This window comes from Delphinapterus leucas, chromosome 2 (assembly GCF_059928025.1).
Source record: "Delphinapterus leucas isolate spDelLeu-1000000601 "Yukka" chromosome 2, BTC_Dleu_Yukka2, whole genome shotgun sequence".
NCBI lineage: Eukaryota > Metazoa > Chordata > Mammalia > Artiodactyla > Monodontidae > Delphinapterus > Delphinapterus leucas.
Genome location: NC_143130.1, coordinates 145,044,429 through 145,055,438, shown reverse-complemented (window position 1 = coordinate 145,055,438; position 11,010 = coordinate 145,044,429).

Genomic DNA, 11,010 nt, shown 5'->3' with positions numbered 1-11,010 from the left:
AAGTTTCAAGCTTGAGAGGTTGATTTACAGAACCAAATGTTGGTCAAGGAGGAGGTCAAGGAGGACTAAGACTGAGAAAATTCATAGTTTTTGATGGTGAGGATGGTTCTTTGGAGTTTATGATTTGATAGTAATTGTGGAAATGGGCTCCATGTTATAAGGGTTAAGGCATGAGAGATGATGATTCAAGGGACATAATAAATGAAGGCTGATCTTGTGAGAAATTTGGCAGTAAAGGGAGGAAATAAATATGACAAAAATTCAAGGATAAGCCCGGATTAAGGAAGGATTTTTTAAAAGAATACGATAAGGAATTTATGTTCTGTGTTAGACTGTAGATAGCACTTTATTTGCTTAGAATAAATTCTGATTTTTAAAAACTGCTCATAGTACCTTTCTTCCTCTGAATTCCAAGAAAGAAGCTTACTAGAGCAAGGGAGGAAGAAAATATAGATAGGAAGAGAACTGGTAAGAATTCAACAGTTAGTCATCAACAGGTGATGAAAATGGACCTAATCTCTTCCACATAGATGGGGCGCCTTTCTTTTCAGGCAGAAACTATATGTATCTGTAGCTGGGGCAGACATTTAAGTTAGGAGAGGATAGCTCTAAAACACCAAGGAGATTTGTTTTGTTTTGTTTTTTGGGAGGTTCTCTAAATCCCCCAATCAACCCCCAGTTAAAAACCTTCAGTGGCCTACAAATTTCACAGCCTGACATCCATCCTGCTTTCTACTTCCTCGGCCACCATCCTAGGTCCACAATACTTCTCACCTTGACTGCTATAATAACCTGTCTCTGTCTCTCCACTCCAGCTTTCCTAAGCACCGCTGCCAGATTAATTTCCTAAAGCACAGTTCTGATCCTATCTGTGCCTTGCTTAAAAGCCTTCAACAAATTCCCATTGTCAACTGAATTAGGTACAGGCTCCTCACCCTGGCTTTTAAAGCCAGCCACAGTATGGCATTGCCTTACCCTTTCTGTCTTAATATTCACAATTTCCTTATATTCGAATTGATTTACAGCCATGAAAAAGAGGGACTCACTTTGTCTTTCTATCTGGAGTGGCCACGTAAATTTCTCTGTGAAAACAACAGGGGCTTCCCACAGAGAGGAAGGTACAAGAAGGTGTGGGGTCATTTTCCATGTCCTGTTCAATGTGATCTTGCTATCTGAACCCTTCCCCCAAAATATTGTGTTTGTAATTTGTATAGGGCATTTACCAGAGTCTGCATTACATTAGAGTCATTTGTGTGCTTTTCCTATCTCCACCCTACGGGAGTGAATGCAGTCCGAGGACAAAAGTCATATGTCCTCATCTTTGATCCTCTCCAGGGTCTAGTACTATGCCTTGCACTTGGGGCATTCAATACATTAAAAAAAAAATTCCCTGACTGTACTGAAAAGAGGTCATGGACCCTTAAATAACTCTGCCTTTGCCCACCACCTCTCAGCATGTCCTTACCTGATGCCATGAAGATGCAAATGTTTTTATTTTTCATGTAGCAGCTGCATGTCCTTTACATGGCTATCATGACATTATATGTTGAATTATAAATAAATTATAAAGATTATAATTATTAATTATAAACAGAGGAACTTCCTATTGTTTAACCTAGTGTGTACGTCACGTTCAACTTAAGGATTTATGTACATAGCTCTTGATAAATGTTTTAAAATAATAATTTTAATGATAAATCCATTTGCAGAGGGTTGTTTTATAAATCATGTTCTTGTTTAAAATTGAGGTATAATTGACATATAACATTCTATCAGTTTCAGGTGTATAACAATGTTTTGATATTTGCATATCACATAAACATATTTACAAATATCATATATATTGATATATATTTGTATAACAATATTTGTATATATTGTGAAATGATCACCACTATAAGTCTAGTTAAAATCTGTCACCATAAATAGTTACCAAATTGTTTATTTTTTTATTTATGTATTTAACATCTTTACTGGAGTATAATTGCTTTACAATGGTGTGTTAGTTATATCAGCTATACATATCCCCATATCTCCTCCCTCTTGCATCTCCCTCCCATCCTCCCTATCCCACCCCTCTAGGTGTTCACAATGCACCGAGCTTATCTCCCTGTGCTATGCGGCTTCTTCCCACTAGCTATCTATTTTACATTTGGTAGTGTATATATGTCCTTGCCACTCTCTCACTTTGTCCCAGCTTACCCTTCCCCCTCCCCATGTCCTCAAGTCCATTCTCTACGTCTGCATCTTTACTCCTGTCCTGCCCTTAGGTTCTTCAGAACTGTTTTTTTTTTTTAATTCCATATATATGTGTTAGCATATGGTATTTGTTTTTCTCTTTCTGACTTACTTCACTCTGTATGACAGACTCTAGGTCCATCCACCTCACTACAAATAACTCAATTTTGTTTCTTTTTATGGCTGAGTAATATTCCATTGTACATATGTGCCACATCTTCTTTATCCATTCATCTGTTGATGGACACTTAGGTTGCTTCCATGTCCTGGCTATTATAAATAGAGCTGCAATGAACATTGTGGTACATGACTCTTTTTGAATTATGGTTTTCTCAGGGTATATGCCCAGTAGTGGGATTGCTGGGTCGTATGGTAGTTCTATTTTTAGTTTTTTAAGGAACCTCCATACTGTTCTCCATAGTGGCTGTATCAATTTACATTCCTACCAACAGTGCAAGAGGGTTCCCTCTTCTCCACACCCTCTCCAGCATTTATTGTTTGTAGATTTTTTGACGATGGCCATTCTGACTGGTGTGAGGTGATACCTCATTGTAGTTTTGATTTGCATTTCTCTAATGATTAGTGATGTTGAGCATTCTTTCATGTGTTTGTTGCCAGTCTGTATATCTTCTTTGGAGAAATGTCTATTTAGGTCTTCTGCCCAGTTTTGGATTGGGTTGTTTGTTTTTCTGATATTGAGCTGCATGAGCTGCTTGTAAATTTTGGAGATTAATCCTTTGTCAGTTGTTTCATTTGCAAATATTTTCTCGCATTCTGAGGGTTGTCTTTTGGTTTTGTTTATGGTTTCCTTTGCTGTGCAAAAGCTTTGAAGTTTCATTAGGTCCCATTTGTTTATTTTTGCTTTTATTTCCATTTCTCTAGGAGGTGACTCAAAAAGGATCTTGTGATTTATGTCATAGAGTGTTCTGCCTATGTTTTCCTCTAAGAGTTTGATAGTGTCTGGCCTTACATTTAGGTCTTTCATCCGTTTTGAGTTTATTTTTGTGTATGGTGTTAAGGAGTGTTCTAATTTCATTCTTTTACATGTAGCTGTCCAGTTTTCCCAGCACCACTTATTGAAGAGGCGGTATTTTCTCCATTGTATATCCTTGCTTCCTTTGTCATAGATTAGTTGACCATGGGTGCGTGGGTTTATCTCTGGGCTTTCTATCCTGTTCCATTGATCTATCTTTCTGGTTTTGTGCCAGTACCATACTGTCTTGATTACTGTAGTTTTGTAGTATAGTCTGAAGTCAGGGAGCCTGATTCCTCCAGCTCCATTTTTCTTTCTCAAGATTGCTTTGGCTATTCAGGGTCTTTTGTGTTTCCATACAAATTGTGAAATATTATGTTCTAGTTCTGTGAAAAATGCCATTGGTAGTTTGATGTGGATTGCATTGAATCTATAGATTGCTTTGGGTAGTATAGTCATTTTCACAATGTTGATTCTCCCAATCCAAGAACATGGTATATCTCTCCATCAGTTTGTATCATCTTTAATTACTTTCATCAATGTCTTACAGTTTTCTGCATACAGGTCCTTTGTCTCCTTAGGTAGGTTTATTCCTAGGTATTTTATTCTTTTGTTACAATGGTAGATGGGAGTGTTTCCTTAATTTCTCTTTCAGATTTTTCATCATTAGTGTATAGGAATGCAAGAGATTTCTGTGCATTAATTTTGTATCCTGCTACTTTACCAAATTCATTGATTAGCTCTAGTAGTTTTCTGGTAGCATCTTTAGGATTCTCTATGTATAGTATCATGTCATCTGCAAACAGTGATAGCTTTACTTCTTCTTTTCTGATTTGGATTCCTTTTATTTCTTTTTCTTCTCTGATTGCTGTGGCTAAAACTTCCAAAACTATGTTGAGTAATAGCGGTGAAAGTGGACAACCTTGTCTTGTTCCTGATCTTAGAGGCAGTGCTTTCCGTTTTTCACAACTGAGAATGATGTTGGCTGTGGGTTTGTCATATATGGCCTTTATTATGTTGAGGTAATTTCCCTCTACGCTTACCTTCTGGAGGGTTTTTATCATAAATGGGTGTTGAATTTTGTCGAAAGCTTTTTCTGCGTCTATTGAGACAATCATATGGTTTTTCTCCTTCAGTTTTTTAACATGGTGTATTACAATGATTGATTTGTGTATATTGAAGAATCCTTGCATTCCTGGGGTAAACCTCACTTGATCATGGTGTATGATCCTTTTAATGTGCTGCTGGATTCTGTTTGCTAGTATTTTGTTGAGAATTTTTGCATCTATGTTCATCAGTGATATTGGCCTGTAGTTTTCTTTCTTTGTGACATCTTTGTCTGGTTTTGGTATCAGGGTGATGGTGGCCTCATAGAATGAGTTTGGGAGTGTTCCTCCCTCTGCTATATTTTGGAAGAGTTTGAGAAGGATAGGTGTTAGCTCTTCTCTAAATGTTTGATAGAATTCGTCTGTGAATCCATCTGGTCCTAGGCTTTTGTTTGTTGGAAGATTTTTTTTTTTTTGTGCAGTACACGGGCCTCTCACTGCTGTGGCCTCTTCCATTGTGGAGCACAGGCTCCGGACGTGCAGGCTCAGCAGCCATGGCTTACAGGCCCAGCCGCTCTGTGGCACGTGGGATCTTCCCAGGTTGGGGCACGAACCTGTGTCTCCTGCATCGGCAGGCGGACTCTCAACCACTGCGCCACCAGGGAAGGCCCCTGTTGGAAGATTTTTAATTACAGTTTCAATTTCAGTGCTTGTGATTGGTCTGTTTATATTTTCCATTTCTTCCTGGTTCAATCTTGGAAGGTTGTGCTTTTCTAAGGATTTGTCCATTTCTTCCAGGTTGTCCATTTTATTGGCATATAGTTGCTTGTAGTAATCTCTCATGATCTTCTGTATTTCTGCTGTGTCAATTGTTACTTCTCCCTTTACATTTCTTATTCTATTGATTTGAGTCTTCTCCCTTTTTTTCTTGATGAGTCTGGCTAATGGTTTATCAATTTTGCTTATCTTCTCAAAGAACCAGATTTAGTTTTATTGATCTTTGCTATTGTTTCCTTCATTTCTTTTTCATTTATTTCTGATCTGATCTTTATGATTTCTTTCCTTCTGCTAACTTTGGGTTTTTTTTTGTTTTTGTTTCTCTTATTGCTTTAGGTGTAAGGTTAGGTGGTTTACTTGAGATGTTTCTTGTTTCTCGAGGTAGGATTGTATTGCTATAAACTTCCCTTTTAGAAGTGCTTTTGCTGCATCCTATAGGTTTTGGGTCGTCATGTTTTCATTGTCATTTGTTTCTAGGTATTTTTTGATTTCCTCTTTGACTTCTTCAGTGATCTCTTGGTTATTTAGTAGTGTATTGTTTAGCCTCCATGTGTTTGTATTTTTTACAGATTTTTTTCCTGTAATTGATATCTAGTCTCATAGCGTTGTGGTTAGAAAAGACACTTGATATGATTTCAATTTTCTTAAATTTACCAAGGCTTGATTTGTGACCCAAGATATGATCTATCCTGGAGAATGTTCCATGAGCACTTGAGAAGAAAGTGTATTCTGTTGTTTTTGGATGGAATGTCCTATAAATATCAATTAAGTCCATCTTGTTTAATGTATCATTTAAAGCTTGTGTTTCCTTATTTATTAATTTTTGGATGATCTGTCCATTTGTGAAAGTGGGGGGGTTAAAGTCCCCTACTATGATTGTGTTACTGTCGATTTCCCCTTTTATGGCTGTTAGCATTTGCTTTATGTATTGTGCATATTGCCTATGTTCTGTGCATATATATTTATAATTGTTACATCTTCTTCTTGATTGATTCCTTGATCATTATATAGTGTCCTTCTTTGTCTCTGGTAATAGTCTTTATTTTAAAGTCTATTTTGTCTGATATGAGAATTGCTACTCCAGCTTTCTTTTGATTTCCATTTGCATGGAATATCTTTTTTCATCCCCTCACTTTCAGTCTGTATGTGCCCCTAGGTCTGAAGTGGGTTCTCTTATAGACAGCATACATACGGGTCTTCTTCTTGTATCCATTCAGCCAGTCTATGTCTTTTGGTTGGAGCATTTAATACATTTACATTTAAGATAGTTATCAATATGTATGTTCCTATTACCATTTTCTTAATTGTTTTGGGTTTGTTTTTGTAGGTCTTTTCCTTCTCTTGTGTTTCCTGCCTAGAGAAGTTCCCTTAGCATTTGTTGTAAAGCTGGTTTGGGGGTGCTGAATTCTCTTAGCTTTTGCTTATCTGTAAAGCTTTTGATTTCTCTGTTGAATCTGAATGAGATCCTTGCTGGGTAGAGTATTCTTGGTTGTAGGTTTTTCCATTTCATCACTGTAAATATGTCCTATCCCTCCCTTCTGGCTTGCAGAGTTTCTGCTGATGGATCAGCTGTTAATGTTATGGGGATTCCCATGTTATTTGTTGCTTTTCCCTTGCTTCTTTTAATATGTTTTCTTTGTATTTAATTTTTGATAGTTTGATTAATGTGTGTCTTGGCATGTTTCTCCTTGAATTTATCCTGTATGGGACTCTCTGCACTTCCTGGACTTGATTATCTATTTCCTTTCTCATATTAGGGAAGTTTTCAACTACAACCTCTTCAAATATTTTCTCAGACCCTTTCCTTTTCTCTTCTTCTGGGACCCCTATAATTCGAATGTTGGTGCGTTTAATGTTGTCCCAGAGGTCTCTGAGGCTGTCCTCAATTCTTTTCATTCTTTTATTATTCTGCTCTGTGGTAGTTATTTCCACTATTTTATCTTCCAAGTCACTTATCCGTTCTTCTGCCTCAGTTATTCTGCTATTGATTCCTTCTAGAGAATTTAAAATTTCATTTATTGTGTTGCTCATCATTGTTTGTTTGCTCTTTAGTTCTTCTAGGTCCTTGTTAAACGTTTCTTGTATTTTCTCCATTCTGTTTCCAAGATTTTGGATCATCTTTACTATCATTACTCTGAATTATTTTTCAGGTAGACTGCCTATTTCCTCTTCATTTGTTTGGTCTGGTGGGTTTTTACCTTGCTTCTTCATCTGCTGTATGTTTCTTTGTCTTCTCATTTTGCTTAACTTACTGTGTTTGGGTCTCCTTTTCGCAGGCTGCAGGTTCGTAGTTCCCGTTGTTTTTGGTGTCTGCCCTCAGTGGGTAAGGTTGGTTTAGTGTGTTGTGTAGGCTTCCTGGTGGAGGGGACTGGTGCCTGTGTTCTGGTGGATGAGGCTGGATCTTGTCTTTCTGTTGGGCAGGATCATGTCCGTTGGTGTGTTTTGGGGTGTCTGTGACCTTATTATGATTTTAGGCAGCCTCTCTGCTAATGGGTGGGGTTGTGTTCCTGTCTCGCTAGTTGTTTGGCTTAGGGTGTCCAGCACTGTAGCTTGCTGGTCATTGAGTGCAGCTGGGTCTTAGCGTTGAGATGGAAATCTCTGGGAGAACTTTCACTGTTTGATATTATGGAGAGCCAGGAGGTCTCTGGTGGACCAATGTCCTGAACTTGGCTCTCCCACCTCAGAGGCACAGGCCTGACACCTGGCCGGAGCACCAAGACACTGTCAGCCACATGGCCAGATACTTGGGGAGTTTCTTGCCTTTTGGGAAGTCTGAGGTCTTCTGCCAGTGTTCAGTAGGTGTTCTGTAGGAGTTGTTCCACATGTAGATGTATTTCTGATATATTTGTGGGGAGGAAGGTGATCTCCACGTCCTACTCCTCCACCATCTTGAAGGTCTCCCCCAAATGTTTTTCTTGTGATGAGAACTTTTATGATCTACTCTCAGGCCTTCCCTGGTGGCACACTGATTAAGAATCCGCCTGCCAATGCAGGGGACACGGGTTTGAGCCCTGGTCCGGGGTGATCCCACATGACGAGGAGCAACTAAGCCTGTGTGCCACAACTACTGAGCCCATGTGCCACAACTACTGAAGCCTGCGCGCCTAGAGCCAATGCTCTGCAACAAGAGAAGCCACCGCAATGAGAAGCCTACACACCTCAACGAAGAGTAGCCCCCACTTGCCACAACTAGAGAAAGCCCACACACAACAATGAAGACCCAATGCAGCCAAAAGTAAAATAAAAATTAAAAAAGATCTACTCTCTTAGCAACTTTCAAATATGCAAAACAGTATTATTAACTATAGTCACCATGCTGTACATTATATTCCCAGGACTTATTTACTTTATAACTGAAAGTTTGTACTTTTTTTTTTTTTTTGGTTTTTTTTTTTTGTTTTTGCGGTACGCAGGCTTCTTGCTGTTGTGGCCTCTCCCGTTGCAGAGCACAGGCTCCGGACGTGCAGGCTCAGCGGCCATGGCTCACGGGCCTAGCCGCTCCGCGGCATGTGGGATCTTCCCGGACCGGGGCACAAACCCGTGTCCCCTGCATCAGCAGGCAGACTCTCAACCACTGCGCCACCAGGGAAGCCCAAGTTTGTACCTTTTGATCACGTTCACCCACTTGTCCCACCCCCTACCTCCGCCTCTGGCAGCCAATTTGTTCTCTGTATCTATGATCTTGTTTTTTCTGTTTCTCTGTTTTAAGATTCCACATATGAGATCATACAGTAGTTATCTTCTTTGTCTCACTTATTTCACTTAGCATAATGTCGTCAAGGTCCATCCATATCGTCACAAATGGATTTCATTCTTTTTATGTCTGAAAAATATTCCACATTTCTTTTTTTTTTTTTTTTTTGCGATACGCAGGCCTCTCACTGTTGTGGTCTCTCCCGTTGCAGAGCACAGGCTCCGGACGTGCAGGCTCAGCGGCCATGGCTCACGGGCCTAGCCACTCCACGGCATGTGGGGTCTTCCCGGACCGGGGCATGAACCCGTGTCCCCTGCATCGGCAGGCGGACTCTCAACCACTGTGCCACCAGGGAAGCCCTCCACATTTCTTTATCCATTCATCCATTGATGGACACTGTTATGTTGTTTCCACATCTTGGCTATTGTGCATGGGAGTGCAAATATCTTTTTGAGTTAGTGTTTTCATTTTCTTTGGATAAATATCCAGTGGTACTAAAAAGCAAAATTGCTGGATCATATGGTAGTTCTATTTTTAACTTTTTGAAGAATCTTCATACTGTTTTTCATATGGCTACACCAATTTACATTCCCACCAACAGAGCACAAGTGTTCTCTTTTCTCTACATCCTCACCAACACTTGTTATTTCTTGTCTTTTTGCTAATAACCATTGTAACAGATGTGAGTGATATCTCATTGTGGCTTTGAATTGCATTTTTCTGATAATTGGTGATGTTGAGCATCTTTTCATGTTCGTGTTGGCCATCGGTATGTCTAGGGTTTTTAGACTAGGATGGAACTGTATGTAAAATTATGTATAAAAATGTTCATTTTTCTCTGGGGAGAGGGTCCATAGCTTCCATCAGATACTCACAGGTGTCTATTACAGAGAAAAGAGTAAGAACCATTTTTATGAATTAATATATCTATGGAAATGTTTTTACTTTGTCCCTATTCATTTCTTACAAAAGAATTTTTTTAAGTATCAGTAGTTGTTCTACAGACAATAGAACCAACACAGATAGAATCACTTAGAATAATTCCTAATGCTTCTTCCAAACCTCTACTGTCCTCACTTATGCTAAGTGTCTTGCTTTGGCTGGATTGAAGTACTGAATAATGCAGTCCCAGACATGGTGTACAAGGACCTCACCATCTGTCACAGACATCTTCCTCTCCTCTCCTTTTAGTATTAGGAGGCTTCTGCTGTTTTCACAAGGAATTTTTACTCTGGCACACACTATCAAAGTTCCCAAATGATCCCTTTTTTCTCATGCCAACACTTCTGGCTCATCCCGCAGTTTTGGTTAAGAGTTTAAGGGGAATAAAACCTCTTCTAACAGGGCCAATCTCAACACGAGATCATTAGCTTTTTCTGATGAACTTTAGAAAAAGGAAGTGGAAAGTAAACATTGAGCTTATTATTAAAAACCTGCTTCTTTAATTTTTTGCAAAAGCTATCTCTCTCTTGCTGATTATTAATGACTTTTTTTCTGTATCTTTCTCCTTTCTCTCTTATTTACTTTGGGATTCAATTCCCCCCAGTGACTTAATTTAGTCATGTTCTCATTAGTGCAACTTCTACTCCAGCAGATTTCCTGGGCTTTCACATCAGTGCATTTCCATATGATAAACTCCATTAACAACTCTGAACGTTCAGGAATAAGGAAGCAGTCATTCAGTACCATGGGCTCTACCTCATTTGCCCCTATCTTCTGATCCAACTTTCTTGGCTATCTTGGAGCTTCTTCATCAGATAATTCCATCAGCAGAAAATTAGGGCTGAGCTGTGGCAACAAAACTGTTGGCTGAACAGACTCATTTCCTAGCAAGTACTGTCCATATATGTCATTGTTATCAGTAAAAAAAATATTTTTAGACCCAAGGAAGACATAATCCCTTAGAATGTTTTTTAAGCCATTTTTCAAATCGTGGTATAGATTTGTCCTGATATGCTCATCTTTTTCTTCCAATCTCCAAGGCTTCTCCAGACATGATTAGGAGTATAGCATCATCTGGGTTATGGAATCAAAAAACTAAATGAGCCACAATAGACTATTTAATCTGACATTCTAAGTAATGTTTATCAACCTATACTGTATGTTGGTAGCAACTGGGGAGTCTTAAAAAAATTGACACTTGGGTCTCATCACCGAAGGTTCTGATTTAATTGGTTGGGGGTGGGGTTTAGGCAGTGCAGATCTTTAAAAGCTAATATAGTGACAGGCAAAGTTGAGGACCAGCCGTCTAAAGTAATCAACAGGACCAACACAATCAGCTT